Consider the following 26456-nt stretch of genomic DNA (forward strand, 5'->3'; position numbering starts at 1 on the left):
GTAGGTTTTTAAAAAAAATAATTTTAATACATTATATGGTACATTAGGCCGCAGGGTAAATTCCACATAAACAGCGCCATTCATCGGTTAACTGTTTAAATGATACCAGTTCAAGTGACCTTTATCGAGAAACACCATAAGAAAGGTTTTCACAATTAACCTTCTAATTGGGCCTAGCATGTGTGATACTGTCTGCTGAGCCATTGTATCTAAGCATATTATATGTGATACTGTCTGCTGAGCCACTGTCTCCTATCAAGTAGCAGAGCTATCAGGTGTCATAGTGTAATGAAACGGGGTAGGGAGACAGACAGGTGAGCCCTAATCTACCCGAAACTCAGTCCCTGCCTACTTGCACGGCCCGTCCTAAGTGACGGCGTACAACTGGGCGACGGTCCCTACGCTCAATAAGTGCAAGGCAGACAACACAAGACAAGGGCACACAGAAGATAAAGGGGGAGGTAGGGGCAGTTGCCCACGGAAACACTGTGAGCAACAGGCAGTGGTGAACGAGCCGAGACAAACCAGGAGAGTACGACGTAGCAAATCAGAGCAGGAGAATAGTCAGTCAAGCCAGGGTCAATAAGTAACAGCGGTCAATAAGGTAAATAGCAAGAATCGCAGAGCCAGGAAACCAGACAATCACAGGCAAGGAACATGCTGCAAGTGAGGGCAAAAATAGACCAAGGGCGGAAACTAGAACCGTCAGGCCAGGCTGTGATAGGTTCTCCCTCTCCTCAGCCTGCCAGCCTGAGTGGTAAGAGATCGCGTCACTCGAGCAGACCTTGGAGCTGATGAAGGCTGATTAACCCCGGGCATCGACACAGAACCTGTGTCTGGCAAACCTTTTACAGTACCCCCCTTTTTATGAGGGGCCACTGGACCCTTCCTAGGTGGGCCTGGCTTGTTGGGGAACCGAAGATGGAACTTGCTGAGCAATATATCGGCGTGAACATCCCGGGCGGGTACCCAAGTCCTGTCCTCAGGCCCGTATCCTCTCCAATGGACCAGGTACTAAAGGGAGCCTTGGACCATCCTGCTGTCCACAATCTTGGCTACCTCGAATTCTACCCCATCCGGAGTGAGAACAGGGACCGGAGGTTTCCTCGATGTAGCCAAGGACGGGGAGCAGCTTTTCAAGAGGGAGGCATGGTACACGTTGTGTATCTGAAAAGACGGGGGTAACTCCAGCCGGAAGGAGACAGGGTTGAGGACCTCAATAATTTTGTACGGCCCTATATACCGGGGAGCAAACTTCTTGGACGGAACTTTAAGGCGCAAATTTTTAGAAGACAGCCACACCAGATCCCCGACCACAAACAGAGGGTTAGTTGAACGTCTTTTATCTGCCTTAGTCTTTTTGATGCTCTGGGACACCTCAAGGTTCTTCTGAACCTGCGCCCAGACTGTGCACAGTTCCCGATGAACGACATCTACCTCGGTATTGTTGGAACCACCAGGTGAAACGGAGGAGAACCGTGGATTAAACCCAAAATTACAGAAGAAGGTGGAAACTCCTGACGAGCTACTGACCTGGTTTTTAAGGGAAAATTCGGCGAGGGGAATGAAGGAGACCCAATCATCTTGACAGTCTGAGATAAAACACCTTAAGTATTGTTCTAGAGACTGATTAGTCCTCTCAGTTTGGCCATTAGTTTCAGGATGGAAGGCCGAGGAAAAGGAGAGATCAATCTCCAGCTTCTTACAGAAAGCTCTCCAAAACAATGAAACAAATTGTACCCCTCTGTCAGAAACAATATTGACCGGAACCCGATGGAGACGCAGGATGTGTTTGACAAACAAGGTAGCTAACGTCTTGGCATTGGGTAGTTTCTTGAGGGGTGCAAAGTGGCACATCTTACTGAAGCGGTCTCCTACAACCCACACCACCGACGTGCCTTGGGACGGAGGCAGATCGGTGATAAAATCCATGGAGATATGGGTCCAAGGTCTCTGGGGAATGGGCAAAGAACATAGTAAGCCCGCAGGTCGAGACCTGGGAGTCTTGGACCTAGCACAAATTTCACAAGCGGCGACGCCAATTTCTCCCTAACCACGTCAGGATGCTGGTAAGCTCACTTCAGATTTTTTTATGGAAAAGGGGACCCTGTGAGGAGGGGAGGGGATACAAAAACCCACATTAAAACCATCAAACAACAACTGCGCACTGGCCCTGTCCGGATAACTATTTAGAAACCTGACCATCCTTTCCAGCTTCACTGGCGTCACCCCCATGACTGGTGTTAAAACCCCCACCCCCACCTCGTTTTCCCTTGCGCAAGCATTTAGATGCCCAGTGGGACGCCCCATTGCATTGAGCACAAAGGTGCTTGAACTTGCAACCTGCACCGAATTTACACTGCCCCTCATTGTATTGCCAGCACAGCCCGAGCTTTGCGTTGCCCCCTGAGCTGGATTGACCAGATTGGCCTGCTGCCCCCCCCCCCCCGCTCCCGGGAAAGGACTGGCCCGGTCGAACTGGAGCCGTTACCCATGACCAGAGGGCAATATCCCCGTGGTCCGACCTAATATTGGGCCGAACCGCCTTTCGTTGTCTAAACTGCTTGTCATAACGTAGCCAATCTAGCCCCCCGCATATACCCTATGGGCTTGCCCGATGGCATCCATATAGCAAAACAGGGGGGAGCAATGTTCCGGAGCCTTTTCACCAATAACACTGGCCAAAATGGCGAACTCTTGCAACCAGTTAACAAATGTCTTAGGGATAAGGCGGTAACAACGCTTTTCCTCCTCCTCCTTCTTACTCTCATCTCACTTCCCCTTTTCCAGATTAAATTTTTCCAGGGGCAAAAATGAAAAAATTTCCACGTACTCGTCCTTCCAAATTTTTTTCCGAACTTGCTGCTTCAAGTGTGCCCCCAAAGGTCCTTCAAAACACACATAAACCTCCCCCCTGGCTTTATCGTCCAACCGAACACCATCAACCGCCGCCGCCGAGTCGGTCTGAACAGACACCGCCACCGATTCCGTATTTGCTCCTACACTCGAGGCGACCGCCGCCGGGGCATTAAACCCTACCCCACCAGCCCCAACCCATGCCGCCACAGGAGACCGCGAAGGGGGCTCGGTGACCCCAGTCCCGTCGAGCCGGCCTAACAATTCCTTGACGCAAACGACCAACTATCGCAGACTTTCCCCCCCACCCCCAACATTCCCAAACCCAGACCCCACATCACATACCCGCTCCTCAACCGCGGAACCCTCCCCCGAAACAGGAGACATAAGTATAGCAGGAAAAGGTAAAGATGGTGAAAACGACTCACCGAGCTGCACAGGTGCTGTGGACCCATCAGCTGGACCATCCTGTCCACGAAGCTCCCCATCCTCAAGGTCTTCGGCAGATCTGGTGCCAGATCCATGGCAGCATGCACAGGCGTGCTCAACGGCCGGTACCGAAGTGGGTGAGGGGCGGGCTCCCAAGCTCTCTCTCTCGTAGTCGACCGGCACCAGAGGGCCGGCAGCTCGCTGCCCGGAAGTCACCCTCGAAACAGACGACCTAGGCCTGCGGCCCAATGCAGGTCCCTTGCTTCCTCCGGATCGCCGTGGGGCTCCACCCCCAGCCGCCACATCACCAGGGGCAGCCGTCCGAACCATGGAACCCGGCGTAGAACTGGCGAGTGGAGTGGTGACCGGAAGTAGAGGCCGCACCCACCCCACTTCCGCTGGACTCCGCTGCGAAGTGGGATTCCTTCCGACCCTGGCACCGGCTGCAGTATCTGTGCTGCCAGACGCCCGAGCCGGAGGTTCCCTCACAGGGCTCCCTCTGTGGCACCGAGTTCGACGAGCCACAACGGGGCTCAGCCTTTCTGGAGGACACGAGCACCGGACGCGGCGCGAAGGAGAGACAGCCAAAGGTACCGGAGCGTTGGCCACCGCTGCAGCTTGTTCCTCCAACCAGGCGGGGCCGAATGCAGCAGCCGCCGCCCGCATCTGCTCAATGAAGTGATGCGCTGACATGCGGTAAGATGGCCGCCGGATGGGAGATACGTGGATGGATGTCTTACTCCGTGCGCTGCTCCCGACCAAAAGACCGGGAAGTCAGCGCACTTCCGGCTAACCCTCACCGGATCCCCTCCCTCTCCTAGACCATCCCCCTCCACTAACTCTCCCCTTTGGCTGTGACACCATCCTCCCTCCTATCCCCGTCATGTCTGGCCTACCCACCACTGTGGCAGAGTCCGTCCGGCCAGTGCTTTCTATGGTTTCGTGCTTGGGATTTTGGGTCTATCACATATCACAAAATCATAAGGCCGGACATCTACTTCCCACACTGACATAGAATGGAGACAACAAGCGTTGCTGCACACATCGATTACATTAAGATATTGTATTACAGTCTGTAGCCTTTGGGGGAATATATTAACCTTTCTACAACACTTTACTAGCGTAGAAAATTCACAAAATGCGCAAATGTCAACAGACCCATACCCATACCCCCAATAAGACTGTATGCCCCCCCCAATCAGACAATAAAATACATTTTAAAAATGTACTTACCTCACCACTCCGTTTCTCCCTCCCGGATTCCCTCAGGCTCTTACAGCAGGCCGCAGCACGTAGAAAGTACTGATGACAGGCCGCGTTGCAGCTAAAAGATGCGACACATTTATTAAGAGTCGTTCGCCTGTTAATAAATGTGTTGCATCTTACTCCAGCAAACTGTTTAATAGGACTGGTGTATGAAACGCCAGTATTAAAGGGAATGTGTCGCTATAAATTATAAATTTTTTTTCAGTTAAACAGTTAATATATAAATGATTACACATTGTTTTAATTTTTTTAATTTTTTCACAAGTCAGGAAATATTATAAATTAGATTCAAATTTATAACATTTCCATGTGCTGGTCACTAGAGGGAGCAATTCCCAAAATTGCAGCATTGGCATGTGGTAAAGCAACCTCATTGCCTTATTGTAAAGGATCTGCCAGGCACAACTTCTGTGTATACGCCCATAGGTAATCAGTCTGCACCTGAGTCTATGTCTCTGAGACTGACTCCATCTTCCACCACTCAGGATGGCAGGCTTAGGAGTGGGAGAGCCTATCGCAGCCTGGCCAGACTCAGCTAGCTCCCGCCCTCTGTCTATTTATACCTGCCTTTCCTGTTCCTCCTTTGCTTGTGATTTCTTCTCGTGTGGTTTCCTGGCCCAGCTACAGATTCTGCTATTTGATCCTGTTCTATACTGACCCTGGCTTACTGACTACTCTCCTGCTCTGCGTTTGGTACCTCGTTCTCTCCTGGTTTGACTCGGCTCGTTCACCACTCTTGTTGCTCACGGTGTTGCCGTGGGCAACTGCCCCTTTTCCCTTAGCTTTGTGTACCCTTGTCTGTTTGTCTCGTGCACTTACTGAGCGTAGGGACCGCCGTCCAGTTGTACCCCGTCGCCTAGGGCGGGTCGTTGCAAGTAGGCAGGGACAGAGTGGCGGGTAGATTAGGGCTCACTTGTCCGTTTCCCTACCCCCGTCATTACACTTATGCTGCAAATTTGTAGTAGACACACTCGCGCTAGTGTCCTCCCAGAATCCCCCCTCCTTTATCCTGGCTAGTGCCAGGAGAAAGGAGGTGGTTGAATGTTCACACCTCCTACACTGTGTGCCGCCATTTTCTGAGCGAATGCACAGTGTAGGAGGATTAGATACAGTGATCATTAGACAGTATAACATTAACATACACACACATCACATACACAAACATAACTTACCTACTCCTGCCGCCTCCGCCCTGCCGCTCCTAGTCCTTGCGTCTGCGCTGCCTTCAACATATGGCCAGAAGCCGCGACGGGAAGTCATCATCTTACTGTACGGCCGTGGTTTCCGGTCCACATGAAAATGGTGCCGGATGTCGCTCTACCAAAGACCTTCCTTCTGGTCTGTGTGGGAGCGGCGCATGCGCCGTTCCCACACAGACGGTGTACGCTATAGTGAATGGAACGGCTCCCGTTCTCATTCTCTATGGGGATGTATGTGCCGTATTCCATCTCTGTATGCGTCGTTAATGGACAGATACAGAGATGAAAAAAAAAATGGCAGCCCCCATAGAGAAGTAAAAGAAAGAAAAAAGTACAACACAAAAACACAAATAAATACAATTTATTTTAATGACATACTAAAAGCAATATTATATAAAAAAAAAAAATTCCGTGACGCCTTCCCTTTAAAGGGGTTTTCCACGTTCTGACAACTGATGACCTATCCACTGGATAGGTCATCAGTATATGATCGGTGCGTGTTCGACACCTGGACCCCGCACCGATTCGTCACTCCAGCTGCCTCCGGGCACCGGACAACACTGCCGGAAGCAGATGGCTCCTGTCAAAGAATAGAGGCCAAGCTGCAGTTCTGCCGAACGGCCGCTATGCAGTGATCGGAGCCATTTGCTTCCGGTAGTGTTGTCCAGAGCCCGGAGGCAGCTGGACTGGCAGATCAGTGCGGGGTCTGATGTAGTAACGATTGTTGGCCCCCATACATTACCAATGATTGCTCCTTGTGACACGCTGTATCGTCGATTGGCGCTGGTTTTCATGGTCAGTATCGGGACGTCTAAAAGGACCTTTATTTCCTCAGACACCACCATAACTAGGCATTGGAACCAACCCTTCCACCTTAGCGGGTAAAGATGTACATGCTAAAAGGTTCATTATATACACATAAGGGCTAAAGGTGAAAACACAGAGGTGCTCACCATATATCCAGCGTATAACTGTGTCCTCCAAATCTTACGGAGCAGGATTTGTTCTAGATTCCTGTTTATATCTCAGACACGTTCATACCATTTTAGACAATGAATCGACATATCGCAAACTTGTGGCGAAACCAAGCACTGCATGTAAAGAATCTTTAAAAAATCTGCTAGAAGAAGGAATTGGATTAGGAGTATTAGCCAAGAAACAGGCAGAATACTTACTGATAGAATTCCCTATTGTTCCCATATTCCATGGGATGCCAAAAATCCATAACTTTGCATGGTCTTGAAACTTGGGTTATCTGTGACGTAGTTGGCTAGTACCTCTGCAAACAGGCCTGCCATCAGGGTAGTACCGCTGGTACTACTGTCAGGGGCCTGGCCACAAAAGTAAAATAAAGTGGGCAGCCGCCGCTCATCAAGGTTATGATCAGAGGTAATTGGTTTGTAGAAAGGAATGGGACCCATGCAGGGGCCAGAAGCAGCGGCCGGCTCTGCAACTTGGTGAGTGACTGTTTTAAAGCAGAAGTTTCAGTTTAATTATTTTTTTTTATGTTGCCCCTCTGCCCCACCTTCCCACCTGTCTCTCTCCCCTTCCCCTCCCCAGACCCCAGTCAAGCGTCATATTCACTCTGGCCCAACTCCCGCCTCGTCCACTTTCCGTTCTCTTAGCCTACTCCTCCGCCTTCATCCTGGTATAATAGCTAAAGAAAATTACCTTATGAGGTTTAGAGTTAGTTAGTTATATGTCGAAATTTTGATCTAAGGTTTGCACACCATGACGGTCGGTAGTCATGTAGACCGGACGCTTCCATGATTTGAATACGCTGTGACGTGGCACATTGGGTCACAGGAACGTGGTGTAAAGGATCTGCCAGACACAGCTTCTGTGTCGACGCCCGTGGTTAATCAGTCTGCACCTGCTCCTAGGTCTCATAGAGTGACTCGATTTGCTACCACTCTGGTAGGCTCAGAAGTGGGAGAACCTATCACAGCCTGGCCAGACGGTTCTAGCTCCCGCCCTCGGTCTATTTATACCTTCATTTCCTGCTTGTCTTTCCCTGTGATTCTTTCCTGTTTCCTGGCTCTGCTGCTCCTGCTATTATTATTGACCTTGCTTCATTTTGACCCTGGCTTTACTGACTACACTCATGCTCTGCGTTTGGTACCCCGTACACTCCTGGTTTGACTCGGCTCGTTCACTACGCATGTTGCTCTTGGTGTTGCCATGGGAAACTGCCCCATTTCCCTTAGCTTCTGTGTACCCTTGTCTGTTTGTCTGTTGTGCACATATTGAGCATAGGGACCGTCGCCCAGTTGTACACCGTCGCCTAGGACGGGCCGTGGAAGTAGGCAGGGACTGAGTGGCAGGTAGATTAGGGCTCACCTGTCTGTCTCCCTACCCAGTCATTACATAATCACAGGCCCATATACCTTTTCTAAACTGGTCCCTGACACAACTATGGATCCCCTTGAGACCCTGGCTCAGCAAATGCAGGGCCTCTCCCTACAGATCCAAGCCCTGGCTCAGAGGTGCAACCAGCATGATGCTACCCTGGTAGTGCCCCACCTCACTTTTTTCTCCTTTCGGGAGAGTTGTAGGCTCTATTTCCATCTAAGGCCCCACTCCTCAGGTACTGAGAGCCAGCGAGTGGGTATAATTATGTCCCGGCTCCAGGACGGGCCCCAAGAATGGGCCTTCTCCTTGGCTCCTGACGCCCCTGAACTTTCCTCTGTTGATCTTTTTTTTTCTGCTCTCGGGCTCATATATGACAAGACTGACAAGACTGCTTTTGCCGAGAGTCAGCTGGTGACCTTACGTCAGGGTAAGACACCCGTTGAGGAGTACTGTTCTGACTTTAGAAAGTGGTGTGTAGCTTCTCGGTGGAATGACCCTGCCTTGAGGTGCTAGTTTAGATTGGGTCTGTCGAACGCCCTGAAAGACCTGTTAGTTAGCTATCCCTCTTCTGACTCCCTAGATCAGGTTATGGCTTTAGCGGTACGTCTTGACCGACGTCTCAGGGAACGACGACTTGAACGTTTTTGTGCTTTCTCCTCAGCCTCCCCCATGATGGCTCCTGAGGTTCTGTTGCTTCGTTCTTCCACGGAAAACTCGGATGAACCAATGCAACTCGGGGCCTCCGTGTCTCCCCAACAACGTAGAGAGCTCCGCAGGAAGAATGGTCTCTGCTTCTACTGTAGGGATGACAAGCATCAAGTGAACAACTGCCCTAGGCGTAAGAATAAGCAGCCGGAAGAACTTCCGCGCCTAAGTGACCATCGGGGAGGTCACTTGTGCGCACAGGTATTTCCCGTAAATATGAAACCTAAAAAGATCTTGCTTCCCTTTCAGGTCTCTTTTGAGGGCAGGTCTGCTACCGGCAGTGCCATCGTGGTTTTAGTGTCTTCTGATAATATTATGTCTGTGGAATTTGCTATGTTTCTAGCTATGCCATTGATTGATTTGCCTAAACCTGTCCCGGTAGTGGGTATCGACTCCACTCCACTCCACTTGCTAATGGTTATTTTACACAGCATACCCCTGTTTTTGAACTCTTTGTTGGCTCCATGCATTTGGAGCAGTACTCTGTACTGTTGATGCAGGGATTATCGTCTGATTTGGTTTTAGGCCTTCCCTGGTTGTAGTTTCATAATCCCACGTTTGACTGGAATACTGGGGATCTTACCAAATGGGGTAATGAATGTTTGACGTCATGTTTTTCTGTTAATTCTATTTCTCCCCCTGAGGAGGTGAACACGCTACCTGAGTTTGTTCAGGACTTCTCTGATGTTTTCTCTAAGGAGGCCTCCGAAGTGTTACCTCCTCATAGAGAATACGATTACGCTATCGATTTGGTACCAGGAGCTAAGCTACCTAAGGGTAGGATATTTAATCTCTCTTGTCCCGAACGTGAAGCCATGAGAAAGTATATCCAGGAATGCCTGGCCAAGGGTTACATTCGCCCCTCTACTTCTCCGGTAGGTGCTGGCTTCTTCTTCGTAGGGAAGAAGGATGGTGGTCTTAGGCCATGCATTGACTACCGTAACTTGAATAAGGTCACTGTAAGGAACCAGTATCCCCTTCCTTTGATTCCTGATCTCTTTAATCAGGTTCAGGGGGCCCAATGGTTCTCTAAGTTTAATCTACGGGGGGAGTATAACCTTATCCGCATCAAAGAGGGGGATGAGTGGAAGACTGCGTTTAACACGCCCGAAGGTCATTTCAAATACCTCGTCATGCCCTTTGGGTTGTGTAATGCTCCCGCGGTCTTCCAGAATTTCATAAATGAGATTTTAAGAGATTACCTGGGGGTATTTCTTGTAGTGTACCTTGATGACATACTTGTGTTTTCCAAGGACTGGTCCTCCCACATTGAGCATGTCAGGAAGGTGCTCCAGGTCCTTCGGGAAAACAAACTGAAGACTGAAAAATGTGTGTTTGGGGTGCAGGAGATACAATTTTTGGGTCAAATCCTCACTCCTCATGAATTCCGCATGGACCCCGCCAAGGTCCAGGCTGTGGCGGAATGGGTCCAACCTGCCTCCCTGAAGGCGTTACAGTGCTTCTTGGGGTTCGCTAATTATTACAGGAGATTTATTGCTAACTTCTCGGTCATCGCTAAGCCTCTTATGGACCTATCTCGCAAGGGTGCTGATCTCCTCCACTGGCCTCCTGAGGCTGTCCAGGCTTTTGAGGCCCTTAAGAAGTGCTTTATCTCGGCCCCGGAGTTGGTTCAGCCCAACCAAATGGAGCCATTTATCATGGAGGTTGACGCGTCCGAGGTGGGAGTGGGGGCTGTCATGTCCCAGGGTACCAGGACCCTCACCCATCTCCATCCCTGTGCCTACTTCTCCAGGAAGTTTTCGCCCACTGAGAGTAACTATGACATTGGCAACCGCAAACTCTTAGCCATTAAATGGGCATTTGAAGAGTGGCGCCTCTTCCTGGAGGGGGCTAGGCACCAGGTAACGGTCCTTACCGACCACAAGAATCTGGTTTTCCTAGAATCGGCCCGGAGGCTAAACCCGAGACAAGCTCGATGGGCGTTATTTTTTACCAGATTACATTTTTTGGTTACCTATAGGGCTGGGTCTAAAAATATTAAGGCTGATGCACTGTCGCGTAGCTTCTTGGCCAGCCCTCCTTCGGAGGAAGATCCTGCTTGTATTTTGCCTCCAGGTATAATCATTTCCTCTATTGATTCTGATTTAGTCTCTGAAATTGCTGCTGATCAAGGTTCAGCTCCCGGGAGACTTCCTGAGAACAAGCTGTTTGTTCCCCTGCAATTCCGGCTAAGGGTACTTAGGGAAAATCATGACTCCGCACTATCTGGTCATCCAGGCATCCTGGGTACCAAGCACCTCATTGCCAGAAACTATTGGTGGCCTGGGTTGCCTAAAGACGTTAAGGCCTACGTCGCCGCTTGTGAGGTTTGTGCTAAGTCCAAGACTCCCAGGTCCCGACCAGCGGGCTTACTACGTTCTTTGCCCATTCCCCAGAGACCTTGGACCCATATCTCCATGGATTTTATCACCGATTTGACTCCATCTCAAGGCAAGTCGGTGGTGTGGGTTGTAGTAGACCGCTTCAGTAAGATGTGCCACTTTGTGCCTCTCAAGAAACTACCCAATGCCAAGACGTTAGCTACCTTGTTTGTCAAACACATCCTGCGTCTCAATGAGGTTCCGGTCAATATTGTTTCTGACAGAGGGGTACAATTTGTTTCATTGTTTTGGAGAGATTTCTTTAAGAAGCTGGAGATTGATCTGTCCTTTTCCTCGGTCTACCATCCTGAAACTAGTGGCCAAACTGAGAGGACTAATCAGTCTCTAGAACAATACTTAAAGGGAATGTGTTGCCAGAAAAACATGTTTTTTTTTAAAAAATTAAACATTTAGTGTGTGGGTGATTAAACATTGTTCAAATTTTTTTTATTTTTTTGCACGAGTCCAGGAAATATTATAAATTATTTCTAATTTATAATACTACCCATTTTTGGTCACTAGATGGAGCTGTTCCCAAAATTGCAGCATTGCAACATTGGGTTAAAAGCCCTCGCTCTAGTGAGCTCTCAGCACTCCCTCCTTTATCCTGGCTAGTGCCGGGATAAACGAGGGGTTTGAACGATGTAACCTCCTACACCGTGTGTCGCCATTTTTTGAGCTAACCCACAGTGTAGTAGGTTTACATACAGTAGTAAACACACACAAACACGAACATACATTGAAATCTCTTACCTGCTCCTGCCGCCGCGGCTCCCTCTGGCCCGTCCGCTCCGTTTGCTGCCGCTGGTGCAAGTGCACAAATCCGGAAGCCGCGACCGGAAGTAGTAATATTACTGTCCGGCCGCGACTTCCGGTCCACAGGAAAATGGCGCCGGACGGCGCCAATTTCGAATAGGACTGTGTGGGAGCGGCGCATGCGCAGTTCCCACACAGACGCCGTACACTGCAGTCAATGGGACGGGAGCCGTTCGCAGTCCCTATGGGACTGTGGCTGCCGTATTCCATGTCTGTATGTGTCGGAACAGAAATGGAACAAAAAATGGCAGCCCCCATAGGGAAGAAAAAGTGTAAAAATAAGAAAAAGTAAAACACAAAACACACAAATGAATATAAACGTTTTTAATAAAGCACTAACATCTTTAACATATAAAAAAATAATTTGTGATGACACTGTTCCTTTAAGGTGTTTTATCTCAGACTGTCAAGATGATTGGGTCTCCTTCATTCCCCTCGCTGAATTTTCCCTTAATAACCGGGTCAGTAACTTGTCGGGGGTTTCCCCCTTCTTCTGTAATTTTGTGTTTAATCCACGGTTCTCCTCCGTTTCACCTGGTGGTTCCAACAATCCCGAGGTAGATGTCGTTCATCGGGAACTGTGCACAGTCTGGGCCCAGGTTCAGAAGAACCTTGAGGCGTCCCAGAGCATCCAAAAGACTCAGGCAGATAAAAGACGTTCAACTAACCCTCTGTTTGTGGTCGGGGATCTGGTGTGGCTGTCTTCTAAAAATTTGCGCCTTAAAGTTCCGTCCAAGAAGTTTGCTCCCCGGTATATAGGGCCGTACAAAATCATTGAGGTCCTCAACCCTGTATCCTTCCGGCTGGAGTTACCCCCGTCTATTCAGATACACAACGTGTTCCATGCCTCCCTCTTGAAAAGCTGCTCCCCGTCCTTGGCTTTATCGAGGAAACCTCCGGTCCCTGTTTTCACTCCGTATGGGGTAGAATTCGAGGTAGCCAAGATTGTGGACAGCAGGATGGTCCAAGGCTCCCTCCAGTACCTGGTCCATTGAAGAGGATACGGGCCTGAGGAGAGGACTTGGGTACCCGCCCGGGATGTTCACGCCGGTATATTGCTCAGGAAGTTCCATCTTCGGTTCCCCAACAAGCCAGGCCCACGTAGAAAGGGTCCAGTGGCCCCTCATAAAAGGGGAGGTACTGTAAAGGGTTTGCCAGACACAGGCTCTATGTCGACGCCAATGGTTAATCAGCCTTCATCAGCTCCAAGGTCTGCTAGAGTGACGCGATCTGTTACCACTCAGGCTGGCAGGCTGAGGAGAGGGAGAACCTATCACAGCCTGGCCTGACGGTTCTAGCTCCCGCCCTTGGTCTATTTTTGCCCTCACTTGCAGCATGTTCCTTGCCTGTGATTGTCTGGTTTTCTGGCTCTGCGATTCTTGCTATTTACCTTATTGACCGCTGTTACTTATTGACCCTGGCTTGACTGACTATTCTCCTGCTCTGATTTGCTACTAATCTGGTCCCCATGGCAGCAATCTGTCTTTCCATCTGGCACCTCCAGCAGACTCCTTTCAGTCTAGTTTGATTTATTTTACCTCAGAGTTCCTCTTTTTACCTTTTTTTAATTTCTTCTTTCCCTCTCCCCTTCTTCTCCTTCTCCCCCCACTTTTTTAGAACTATTTCTAACAGGGGCTGTGCAGGATTAGAAAAATATGGCTGCTTTCTTCCAAATACAGCACCACACCTATCCACAGGTTGTAGGTTGTATCTGGTATTGCAGGTTTGCTCCATTGAAGTGAATGGTAATGAGCTGTAGTACCACACACAACCTATGGACAGGTGTGGTGCTGGTTTTTGGAGAAAGCAGACAAGTTATCTCATCCTGGACAACCCTTTGTCATGGATAGTTCTTGTGCGGAGATGCTCCCTGCATTATCCCTTTTCCTTTATGGCCGCTGATATGTTCTATTCAGCTTTATGGCCTCTGTGGTAAGTACACTGCCAGTCATTAAAGGGTTAACACTTCAGACCACTGTGGGTGACGTCACAATGTATGAGTTGTGCAGTGGTAATAAACTCCTGTAGTAATGATGATGAAGGTGCTGATGTCATAAATACAAATGTTTATGACATAAAGAAGATTCCATATTAGAAGGTTTTACTGCCACATTCAGCGCCATATTGGATGGGACTGAGGACCTTGAGCTTGACTTCCCCACCAATACCGACCTGATGTAATTTGGAGGTTCTAGCAGGGAAACCCTTCACCCCAGACCACTTCTTCATCACAGTGATGCCATCCTCTTCATACGGGTTGTCTGTAATAGAGGGGGGTTTCCAGCAGGAGATCCCCCTCTATTAGCCAGAGCGGAGACAGGTGCTACAAGGAGGCATCTGGAGGGCCCGTCTCATCCGTGGATCGCCCATTCATTTTAATGGGTGCCCAGGTAGAGAGACATCCGCCTAGCCAACCAGATCAGCCGATTTATGTGTTTTATGTCGTTCGTTCATTGTATTGTCTTTCCTTGAAAATCTGAGAAAACTTACAAATTCTGTTACAAATGATATTTTGGCACCTTCTAAGCCCAGAGGAAGGGCAATCCTCCAGCCATGGTTTCCCTAGAGGTTTCCCCCACAGGGGGTTTTTCCTTTCCTGCGTGCTGGAGGGTGACTCTTCGTGAGTCGGAGGTTTGCCATTTTGGGTTTGGTCATATAATATAATAAAAGTTTTGACCATTTAACACCCAATTATAATGTTTTGTGTCTTTATTTTGCATTCTTTGGTTTGGTGATTGGGATTCTGGGTCTATCACATATCACAAAATCATAAGGCCGGACATCTACTTCCCACACTGACATAGAATGGAGACAACAAGCGTTGCTGCACAATTAAGTGTACACATCCTTACATTAAGATATTGTATTACGGTCTGTAGCCTTTGGGGGAATATATTAACCTTTCTACAACAGTTTACTAGCGTAGAAAATTCACAAAATGCGCAAATGTCGTCATTTTTGGGGGCAAAAAATGAGCGGGGCATAGCAGAAATGGCCAACAATTTTACTATAATTTACGCCAGTAACTGATGTCAATTATAGCAGAAATCTATATGTATAATGCGGCCCAGATTTATCTCTGGGGGGCATAACAAGGCAAAGGTCCATGCCAGACCCATACCTCCCCCCCCAATCAGACTGTATGCCCCCCCCAATCAGACAATAAAATACATTTAAAAAATGTACTTTAAATGTACAGCAGGCCGCAGCACGTAGAAAGTACTGATGACAGGCCGCACTGCAACTAAAAGATGCAACACATTTATTAAGAGTCATTCGCCTGTTAATAAATGTGTTGCATCTTACTCCAGCAAACTGTTTAATAGGACTGGTGTATGAAACGCCAGTATTAAAGGGAATGCGTTGCTAGAAATTATGACAAATAGCTGCCCCCATACAGTTTAATGCCCCCTTAGCTACCTCTAGTACCAGTGCACACATATAAAGCGCCAGTGCCCATATAGATAGTGTCACACACAGTGCCCATGTAGATGGTGCCCCCCCCAGTGATTCCACTCCAGGAGGAGCCCCTGCCGTCACTGTCCATAACATGGACAGTGACGTAAGGCATTCCCTATAGGAGCAGAATCCCTGTCCAGAGCGTCGGCCACGCTGTGGCCAGGGATTGCACTCCAGGAGGAGCCCTTGATGTAACTGTACATATATGGACAGTGACATCAGGGGTTCCGCCTAGGAGCGGAATCCCCGGCCAGACCATCAGCAATGCAAAGGCAGTGGATTCCGCTCCAGGAGTAGTCCCCGACGTCAATGTACATATATGAATAGTGAGATAAGGGGCTCCGCACTTAAAGTAGTGCTGTGCCCGGGAATTCCTCGGCGAGTGGTACTAATACAGAAGCAGGGAGCTGACGATCCCTTACATTAGCATCGGATTCAACTGGATCTGCATCCTTAGGACGCAAATACAGTTGACACCAAGACATACCACCGGCCGCTTGGGACATTGTAACACCGCCCGGAATCCTGGACTGTCCCGCTGTATCCGGGACGGTTAGGAGGTATGCAGTAATTAGGACCATGCACATGCGCAGATTCCACAGTAAATGCTTGTTCATGAGCCTGCAAAAGAGGAGCTGCTCAGTTTGCCATTAGGGTGATGACTGACGGATAAGGCCTCGTTCACATCTGCACTATTGTCTCTTGTAAAATCACGGCCCCAACGCAGGTGTGAACAGGGCCTTAGAGAGATAACTGAATACAGCAGCTGGCCATAAACTGAAATACTCTGCAGGTACAGAAGACAAATGGTAGACCAATTAGAAATGTGATTTATTTTGTACAATACATACAAGGCAATTTAAAAAAAACAGTGCAAAGGTGTACATAGCCTTTAAGCAATCAGGAGGCATATTTTCAGATTCTGCTGGACTTTTCCCATATACCGGCGTTTCAGGCATCCTATTGGTCCACGGTGTCCTCAATGCCCACCCCATTTACTTCTTGTTTAGCCACAATGCCCGCACGCCACAGCAAGCTGACAGTGCCCGCCCTAATGGTATATACAGGGGTGATGGAGATTTTATACCGAGATAAAGGTGGGCTGGTACATACACGGATAATGGTGGTTATATATGGGGATGATGGCTGGTATATACAGGGATGATGAGAGTCCCTTATATACAGTGAAGGAAATAAGTATTTGATCCCTTGCTGATTTTGTAAGTTTGCCCACTGTCAAAGACATGAACAGTCTAGAATTTTTAGGCTAGGTTAATTTTACCAGTGAGAGATAGATTATATAAAAAAAATAAAAATAATTCACATTGTCAAAATTATATATATTTATTTGCATTGTGCACAGAGAAATAAGTATTTGATCCCTTTGGCAAACAAGACTTAATACTTGGTGGCAAAACCCTTGTTGGCAAGCACAGCAGTCAGACGTTTTTAGTAGTTGATGATGAGGTTTGCACACGTTAGATGGAATTTTGGCCCACTCCTCTTTGCAGATCATCTGTAAATCATTAAGATTTCGAGGCTGTCGCTTGGCAACTCGTATCTTCAGCTCCCTCCATAAGTTTTCGATGGGATTAAGGTCTGGAGACTGACTTGGCCACTCCATGACCTTAATGTGCTTCTTTTTGAGCCACTCCTTTGTTGCCTTGGCTGTATGTTTCGTGTAATTGTCGTGCTGGAAGACCCAGCCACGAGCCATTTTTAATGTCCTGGTGGAGGGAAGGAGGTTGTCACTCAGGATTTGACGGTACATGGCTCCATCCATTCTCCCATTGATGCGGTGAAGTAGTCCTGTGCCCTTAGCAGAGAAACACCCCCAAAACATAATGTTTCCACCTCCATGCTTGACAGTAGGGACGGTGTTCTTTGGGTCATAGGCAGCATTTCTCTTCCTCCAAAAACGGCGAGTTGAGTTAATGCCATAGAGCTCAATTTTTGTCTCATCTGACCACTGCACCTTCTCCCAATCACTCTCAGAATCATCCAGATGTTCATTTGCAAACTTCAGATGGGCCTGTACATGTGCCTTCTTGAGCAAGGGGACCTTGCGGGCACTGCAGGATTTTGATCCATTACGGCGTAATGTGTTACCAATGGTTTTCTTGGTGACTGTGGTCCCAGCTGCCTTGAGATGATTAACAAGTTCCCCCCATGTAGTTTTCGGCTGAGCTCTCACCTTCCTCAGGATAAAGGATACCCCACGAGGTGAGATTTTGCATGGAGCCCCAGATCGATGTCGATTGACAGTCATTTTGTATGTCTTCCATTTTCTTACTATTGCACCAACAGTTGTCTCCTTCTCACCCAGCGTCTTACTTATGGTTTTGTAGCCCATTCCAGCCTTGTGCAGGTCTATGATCTTGTCCCTGACATCCTTAGAAAGCTCTTTGGTCTTGCCCATGTTGTAGAGGTTAGAGTCAGACTGATTAATTGAGTCTGTGGACAGGAAACTTTTATACAGGTGACCATTTAAGACAGCTGTCTTTAATGCAGGCACCAAGTTGATTTGGAGCGTGTAACTGGTCTGGAGGAGGCTGAACTCTTAATGTTTGGTAGGGGATCAAATACTTATTTCTCTGTGCACAATGCAAATAAATATATATAATTTTGACAATGTGATTTTCTTTTTTTTTTTTTAATATAATCTATCTCTCACTGGTAAAATTAACCTAGCCTAAAAATTCTAGACTGTTCATGACTTTGACAGTGGGCAAACTTACAAAATCAGCAAGGGATCAAATACTTATTTCCTCCACTGTAACCCCCATATTCCCTGTATATTACCCCCAAAAGGAGAGATCAGCAGCACATCGCAGTCCAAAACTCATGGAAAACTATTTTATGTTTCACCCATCCCACCCATCGCTGGATGTGGGTATACTAGGACACATGACTAATATGATAATATTTTAATATAGAATTGTGCATCCTAGTATAATGCTGAGATCTGGTGACTGCGCTGGCCACTCCATTACAGATAGAATACCAGCTGCCGGCTTCTTCCCTAAATAGTTCTTGCATCATTTGGAGGTGTGCTTTTGGTCATTGTCCTGTTGTAGGATGAAATTGGCTCCAATCAAGCGCTGTCCACAGGGTATGGCATGGTGTTGCAAAATGGAGTGATAGCCTTCCTTATTCAAAATCCCTTTTACCTTGTACAAATGTCCCACTTTACCAGCACCAAAGCAACCCCAGACCATCACATTACCTCCACCATGCTTGACAGATGGCGTCAGGCACTCTTCCAGCATCTTTTCAGTTTTCTGCGTCTCACAAATGTTCTTCTGTGTGATCCAAACACCTCAAACTTCGATTCGTCTGTCCATAACACTTTTTTCCAATCTTCCTCTGTCCAATGTCTGAGCTTTTGCCCATATTAATCTTTTCCTTTTATTAGCCAGTCTCAGATATGGCTTTTTCTTTGCCACTCTGCCCTGAAGGCCAGCATCCTGGAGTCGCCTCTTCACTGTAGACGTTGACACTGGCGTTTTGTGGGTACTATTTAATGAAGCTGCCAGTTGAGGACCTGTTAGGCGTCTATTTCTCAAACTAGAGACTCTAATGTACTTGTCTTGTTGCTCAGTTGTGCAGCGGGGCCTCCCACTTCCCTTTCTACTCTGGTTAGAGCCTGTTTGTGCTGTCCTCTGAAGGGAGTAGTACACACCGTTGTAGCAAATCTGCAGTTTCTTGGCAATTTCTCGCATGGAATAGCCTTCATTTCTAAGAACAAGAATAGACTGTCGAGTTTCACATGAAAGCTCTATTTTTCTAGCCATTTGGAGAGTTTAATCGAACCCACAAATGTAATGCTCCAGATTCTCAACTAGCTCAAAGGAAGGTCAGTTGTATGGCTCCTCTAAACAGCAAAAATGTTTACAGCGGTGCTGTAATGATAGGGGTAGGGAAACGGACAAGTGAGCCCTAATCTACCTGCCACTCTGTCCCTGCCTACTTGCAACGACCCGCCCTAGGCGACGGGGTACAACTGGGCGGCGGTCCCTACGCTCAGTAAGTGCACGAGACAAACAGACAAGGGTACACAAAGCTAAGGGAAATGGGGCAGTTGCCCACGGCAACACCGTGAGCAACAAGAGAGGTGAACGAGCCGAGTCAAACCAGGAGTGTACGAGGTACCAAACGCAGAGCAGGAGAGTAGTTAGTAAGCCAGGGTCAGTATGGAGCAGGATCAAATAGTCAGGAGCTGTAGCTGGGCCAGGAAACCACACGAGAAGAATCACAAGCAAAGGAGGAACAGGAAAGGCAGGTATAAATAGACAGAGGGCGGGAGCTAGCGGAGTCTGGCCAGGCTGCGATAGGCTCTCCCACTCCTAAGCCTGCCAGCCTGAGTGGTGGAAGCTGGAGTCAGTCTCAGAGACATAGACTCAGGTGCCGACTGATTACCTATGGGCGTTAACCCCGCTGTGCCTGGCACATCCTTTACAGGTGCTAACATAATTGCACAAGGGTTTTCAAGTGTTTTGTAATCATCCATTAGCCTTCTAACACAGTTAGCAAACACAATGTACCATTAGAACACTGGAGTGATGGTTGCTGGAAATTGGCCTCTATACACCTATGTAGATATTGCATTAAAAACCAGACGTTTGCAGCTAGAATAGTCATTTACCACATTAACAATGGATAGAGTGTATTTCTGATTAATTTAATGTTATCTTCATTGAAAAAAAACTGTGCTTTTCTTTCAAAAATAAGGAAATTTCTAAGTGACCCTAAACTTTTGAACGGTAGTGTATATGGTCTGCAGAATGCCTGTGTAGGACTGATATCTGTCACTATATGGTGGGAATATTGGTCTTTGTTTTACTACACACGTTTTTAGTACACAATTAAGAGTGTTCACATTATTTCTATATAGTGGAAGTGTAGACCCCCAAGAATTATTTCCTTTGGTGGGTCCAAGGTACCTCAGTCAGACACAGAGTGTACACATCCTTGCATTAAGATATTGTATTACTGTCTGTAGCCTTAGAGGAGAATTTATTAACCTTGCTAAGCTGCTTATCTGGCATAGAAAAGTCCCAAAAGTCGCAATTTGCGGGAAAGCTTTTGGTCGGTTTACGCTGCCTTTGGCACTTTTTTGAAAAGTGTGTGGTGCTTTGCTTTTGTATGCTCTGGGACGCCTCTAGTTTCTTCTGAACCTGGACCCAGACTGTGGACAGTTCCCGATGAACGAGATCTACCTCGGGATTGTTGGAACCACCAGGTGAAACAGAGGAGAACCGTGGATTAAACCCAAAATTACAGAAAAATGTGGAGACCCCTGATGAGTTACTGACCCGGTTATTAAGGGAAAATTTGGCGAGGGAAATGAAGGAGACCCAATCATATTGACAGTCAGAGATAAAACACCTTAAATATTGTTCTAGAGACTGATTAGTCCTCCAGAACGGACCCCTAAATAAATATAGACCCAAGACTACACCCCTAAATAAATACAGACCCCAGACCAGACCCCTAAATAAATACAGACCCCAGACCAGTTCCCTAAATAAATACAGACCACAGACCAGACCACTAAATAAATACAGACCTCCAGATCAGACCCCTAAATAAAAACAGACCCCAGACTGGACCCCTAAATAAATGCAGACCTCAGACCGGACCCCTAAATAAATACAGACCCCAGACTAGACTCCTAAATCAATGGAGACCACAGACCAGTCCCCTAAATAAATACAGACCCAGACCAGACCCCTAAATAAATACAGACCCCAGACTAGACCCCTAAATAAATACAGACCCTAGACTAGACCCCTAAATGAATACAGACCCCAGACCAGACCCCTAAATAAATACAGACCCCAGACCAGACCCCTAAATAAATACAGACCACAGACCAGACCCCTAAATAATTACAGACCCCTAAAACAATGCAGACCACAGACCAAACCACTAAATAATTACAGACCCCAGACCAGACCCCTAAATGAATAAAGACTCCAAACCGGACCCCTAATAAAATACAGACCACAGAGTGGACCCCTAAAAAAATACAGACCCCAGACTAGACCCCTAAATAAATGCAGACCCCAGACTGGACCCCTAAATAAATACAGACCCCAGACCAGACCCCTAAATAAATACAGACCCCCAGACCAGACCCCTAAATCAATGCAGACCACAGACCAGACCACTAAATAATTACAGACCCCAGACCAGACCCCTAAATCAATGCAGACCACAGACCCCTAAATAAATATAGACCACAGACCAGACCCCTAAATAAATCCAGACCCCAGACCGGACCCCTAAATAAATCCAGACCCCAGACCGGACACCTAAATAAATAAAGACCCCAGACCAGACCCCTAAATAAATACAGACCCCAGACTAGACCCCTAAATGAATACAGACCCCAAACCAGACCCCTAAATAAATACAGACCCCAGAGCAGACTCATAAATTAATGCAGACCCAAGACTAGACCCCTAAATGAATACAGACCCCAAACCAGACCCCTAAATAAATACAGACCACAGAGCAGACCCCTAAATCAAAGCAGAAAACAGACCAGACCCCTAAATAAATTCTGACCCTAGACCAGACTCCTAAATAAATGCAGACCCCAGATCGGACCCCTAAATAAATACAGACCGCAGACCAGACTCCTAAATAAATACAGACCCAAGACTAGACCCCTAAATGAATACAAACCCCAGACCAGACCCCTAAATCAATGCAGACAACAGACCAGACACCAAAATAATTACAGACCCCAAACCAGACCCCTAAATAAATAGACCCCAGAGCAAACCCCTAGATCAATGCAGACCCAAGACCAGACCCCTAAATAAATACAGACCCCAGACCAGACCCCTAAATAAATGCAGACCCCAGACCAGACTCCTAAATGAATAAAGACCCGAGACCTGACCCCTAAAAAAAATACAGACCCCAGACCAGACTCCTAAATCAATGCAGACCACAGACCAGACCCCAAAATAATTACAGACCCCAGACCAGACGCCTAAATAAATTCAGACCCCAGACCGGACCCCTAAATAAATACAGACCCCAGACTGAACCCCTAAATAAATACAGACCCCAGACTAGACCCCTAAATAAATGCAGACCCCAGACCAGACTCCTAAATAAATGCAGACCCCAGACCGGACCCCTAAAAAAATACAGACCAAGAACGGACCCCTAAATAAATACAGATCCCAGACCAGACCCCTAAATAAATACAGATCCAAGACTAGACCCCTAAATAAACACAGACCACAGACCAGACCCCTAACTAAATACAGACCCCAGACCAGACCCCTAAATAAATGCAGACCCTAGACCAGACCCCTTAATTAATACAGACCACAGACCAGACCCCTAAATAAATACAGACCCAAGACTAGACCCCTAAATAAATACAGACCCCAGACCAGACTCCTAAATAAATGCAGACCGCAGACCGGACCCCTAAATAAAAAAGCACTCCCCAGACCAGACCCCTAAATAAATACAGACCCAAGACTAGACCCCTAAATAAATACAGACCCCAGACCATACTCCTAAATAAATACAGACCCAAGACTAGACCCCTAAATGAATACAGACCCCAGACCAGACCCCTAATTCAATACAGACCACAGACCAGACCCCAAAATAATTACAGACCCCAAACCAGACCCCTAAATAAATACAGACCCCAGAGCAGACCCCTAAATCAATGCAGACCACAGACCAGACCCCTAAATAAATACAGACCCCAGACCAGACTCCTAAATAAATACAGACCCAAGACTAGACCCCTAAATGAATACAGACCCCAGACCAGACGCCTAAATAAATACAGACCCCAGACCAGATCCCTAATTCAATGCAGACCACAGACCAGACCCCAAAATAATTACAGACCCCAAACTAGACCCCTAAATAAATACAGACCCCAGAGCAGACCCCTAAATCAATGCAGACCACAGACCAGACCCCTAAATAAATACAGACTCCAGACCAGACCCCTAAATATTTACAGACCCCAGACCAGAACCCTAAATAAATCCAGACCCCAGACTGGACCCCTAAATAAATACAGACCCCAGACTGGACACCTAAATAAATACAGACCCCAGACTAGACCCCTAAATGAATACAGACCCTAAACCAGAACCCTAAATAAATACAGACCCCAGAGCAGACTCCTAAATTAATGCAGACCACAGACTAGACCCCTAAATGAATACAGACCCAAGACTAGACCCCTAAATGAATACAGACCCTAAACCAGACCCCTAAATAAATACAAACCACAGAGCAGACCCCTAGATCAATGCAGACCACAGACCAGACCCCTAAATAAATACTGACACCAGACTCCTAAATAAATACAGACCCAAGACTAGACCCCTAAATGAATACAGACCCCAGACCAGACCCCTAAATAAATATAGACCCCAGACTAGACCCCTAAATAAATGCAGACCCCAAACCAGACAGCTAAATAAATACAGACCCCAGACCACACCCCTAAATATATGCAGTCCTTAGACCAGACCCCTAAATACAGACCCCAGACTAGATCCCTAAATAAATGCAGACACCAGACCAGACCCCTAAATAAATACAGACCCCAGACTGAACCCCTAAATAAATACAGACCCCAGACTAGACCCCTAATTGAATACAGACACCAAACCAGACCCCTAAATAAATACAGACCCAAGAGCAGACCCCTAAATAAATACAGACCCCAGACCAGATGCCTAAATAAATGCAGACCCCAGACCAGACGCCTAAATAAATGCAGACCCCAGACCGGACCCCTAAATAAATACAGACCCTAGACCAGACCCCAAAATAAATACAGACCCAAGACTAGACCCCTAAATGAACAGACCCCAGACCAGACACCTAAATCAATGCAGACCCCAGACCAGTCCCCTAAATAAATACAGACCCCAGACAAGACCCCTAAATAAATGCAGACCCAAGACTAGACCCCTAAATGAATACAGACCCCAGACTAGACCCCTAAATAAATACAGACCCCAGACTAGACCCCTAAATGAATACAGACCCCAGACTAGACCCATAAATAAATACAGACCCCAGACCAGACCCCTAAATAAATACAAACCACAGAAAAGACCCCTAAATGAATGCAGACCCCAGACTAGACCCCTAAATGAATACAGACCCCAGACAAGACCCCTAAATAAATAGACCCCGGACCGGACCCCTAAATAAATACAGACCCCAGACTAGACCCCTAAATAAATGCAAACCCCAGACTAGATCTCTAAATAAATACAGACCCCAGACCACACCCCTAAATAAATGCAGTCCTTAGACCAGACCCCTAAATACAGACCCTAGAGTAGACCCCTAAATGAATGCAGACCCCAGATTAGATACCTAAATAAATACAGACCCCAGACCAGACCCCATAATAAATGCAGATCCCAGACCAGACCCCTAAATAAATACAGACCCAAGACTAGACCCCTAAATAAATACAGACCCCAAACCAGACCCCTAAATAAATTCAGACCCCAGACCAGACCCCTAAATAAATACAGACCCCATACTAGACCCCCAAATTAGTGCAGACCCCAGACCGGACACCAAAATGAATACAGACCCCAGACTAGACCCCTAAATGAATACAGACCCAAGAGCACACCCCTAAATAAATGCAGACCCCAGACCAGACCCCTAAATAAATACAGACCCCAGACCAGATGCCTAAATAAATGCAGACCTCAGACCAGACGCCTAAATAAATGCAGACCCCAGACCGGACCCCTAAATAAATACAGACCCTAGACCAGACCCCAAAATAAATACAGATCCAAGACTAGACCCCTAAATGAACAGACCCCAGACCAGACACCTAAATCAATGCAGACCCCTAAATAAATACAGACCCCAGACAAGACCCCTAAATAAATGCAGACACAAGACTAGACCCCTAAATGAATACAGACCCCAGACTAGACCCCTAAATAAATACAGACCCCAGACTAGACCCCTAAATGAATACAGACCCCAGACTAGACCCATAAATAAATACAGACCCCAGACCAGACCCCTAAATAAATACAGACCACAGAAAAGACCCCTAAATGAATGCAGACCCCAGACTAGACCCCTAAATGAATGCAGACCCCAGACAAGACCCCTAAATAAATAGACCCCGGACCGGACCCCTAAATAAATACAGACCCCAGACTAGACCCCTAAATAAATGCAGACCCCAGACTAGATCTCTAAATAAATACAGACCCCAGACCACACCCCTAAATAAATGCAGTCCTTAGACCAGACCCCTAAATACAGACCCCAGAGTAGACCCCTAAATGAATGCAGACCCCAGATTAGATACCTAAATAAATACAGACCCCAGACCAGACCCCAAAATAAATGCAGATCCCAGACCAGACCCCTAAATAAATACAGACCCAAGACTAGACCCCTAAATAAATACAGACCCCAGACCAGACCCCTAAATATTTAATGACCCCAGACCAGACCCCTAAATAAATTCAGACCCCAGACCAGACCCCTAAATAAATACAGACCCCATACTAGACCCCCAAATTAGTGCAGACCCCAGACCGGACACCAAAATGAATACAGACCCCAGACTAGACCCCTAAATGAATACAGACCCCAAACCAGTCCCCTAAATTAATGCAGACTACAGACCAGACCCCTAAATAAATACAGACCACAGACCGGACCCCTAAATAAATACAGACCCCAGACTAGACCCTTAAATAAATGCAGACCCCAGACTAGACCTCTAAATAAATACAGACCCCAGACCACACCCCTAAAAATAAATGCAGACCTTAGACCAGACCCCTAAATAAATAAAGACCCCAGACCAGACCCCAAAATAATTACAGACCACAGACCTGACCCCTAAATGAATACAGACCCCAGACCTACACCTAAATAAATACAGACCCCAGACTGGACCCCAAAATGAATACAGACCACAGACCGGAATACT

General features: G+C 47.3%; 2 protein-coding genes across 2 annotated transcripts in view; one reads left to right on the top strand and one right to left on the bottom strand.

The window, feature by feature from the left end:
- Window positions 1-26456, bottom strand: part of LOC142698101 (protein kinase C delta type-like) — a 152188-nt gene that overhangs the window by 80272 nt on the left and 45460 nt on the right. The window lies entirely within an intron of this gene.
- The window catches only part of LOC142698100 (protein kinase C delta type-like), a 35465-nt gene continuing 17797 nt past the window's right edge, over window positions 8789-26456 (top strand). The window contains exon 1 of the mRNA XM_075847785.1: window positions 8789-9008. The gene's annotated coding sequence lies outside the window, so the exon portion shown is untranslated. The remainder of the gene's footprint in view (window positions 9009-26456) is intronic.

The sequence above is a fragment of the Rhinoderma darwinii genome (assembly GCF_050947455.1).
Source record: "Rhinoderma darwinii isolate aRhiDar2 chromosome 12 unlocalized genomic scaffold, aRhiDar2.hap1 SUPER_12_unloc_10, whole genome shotgun sequence".
Lineage (NCBI taxonomy): Eukaryota > Metazoa > Chordata > Amphibia > Anura > Rhinodermatidae > Rhinoderma > Rhinoderma darwinii.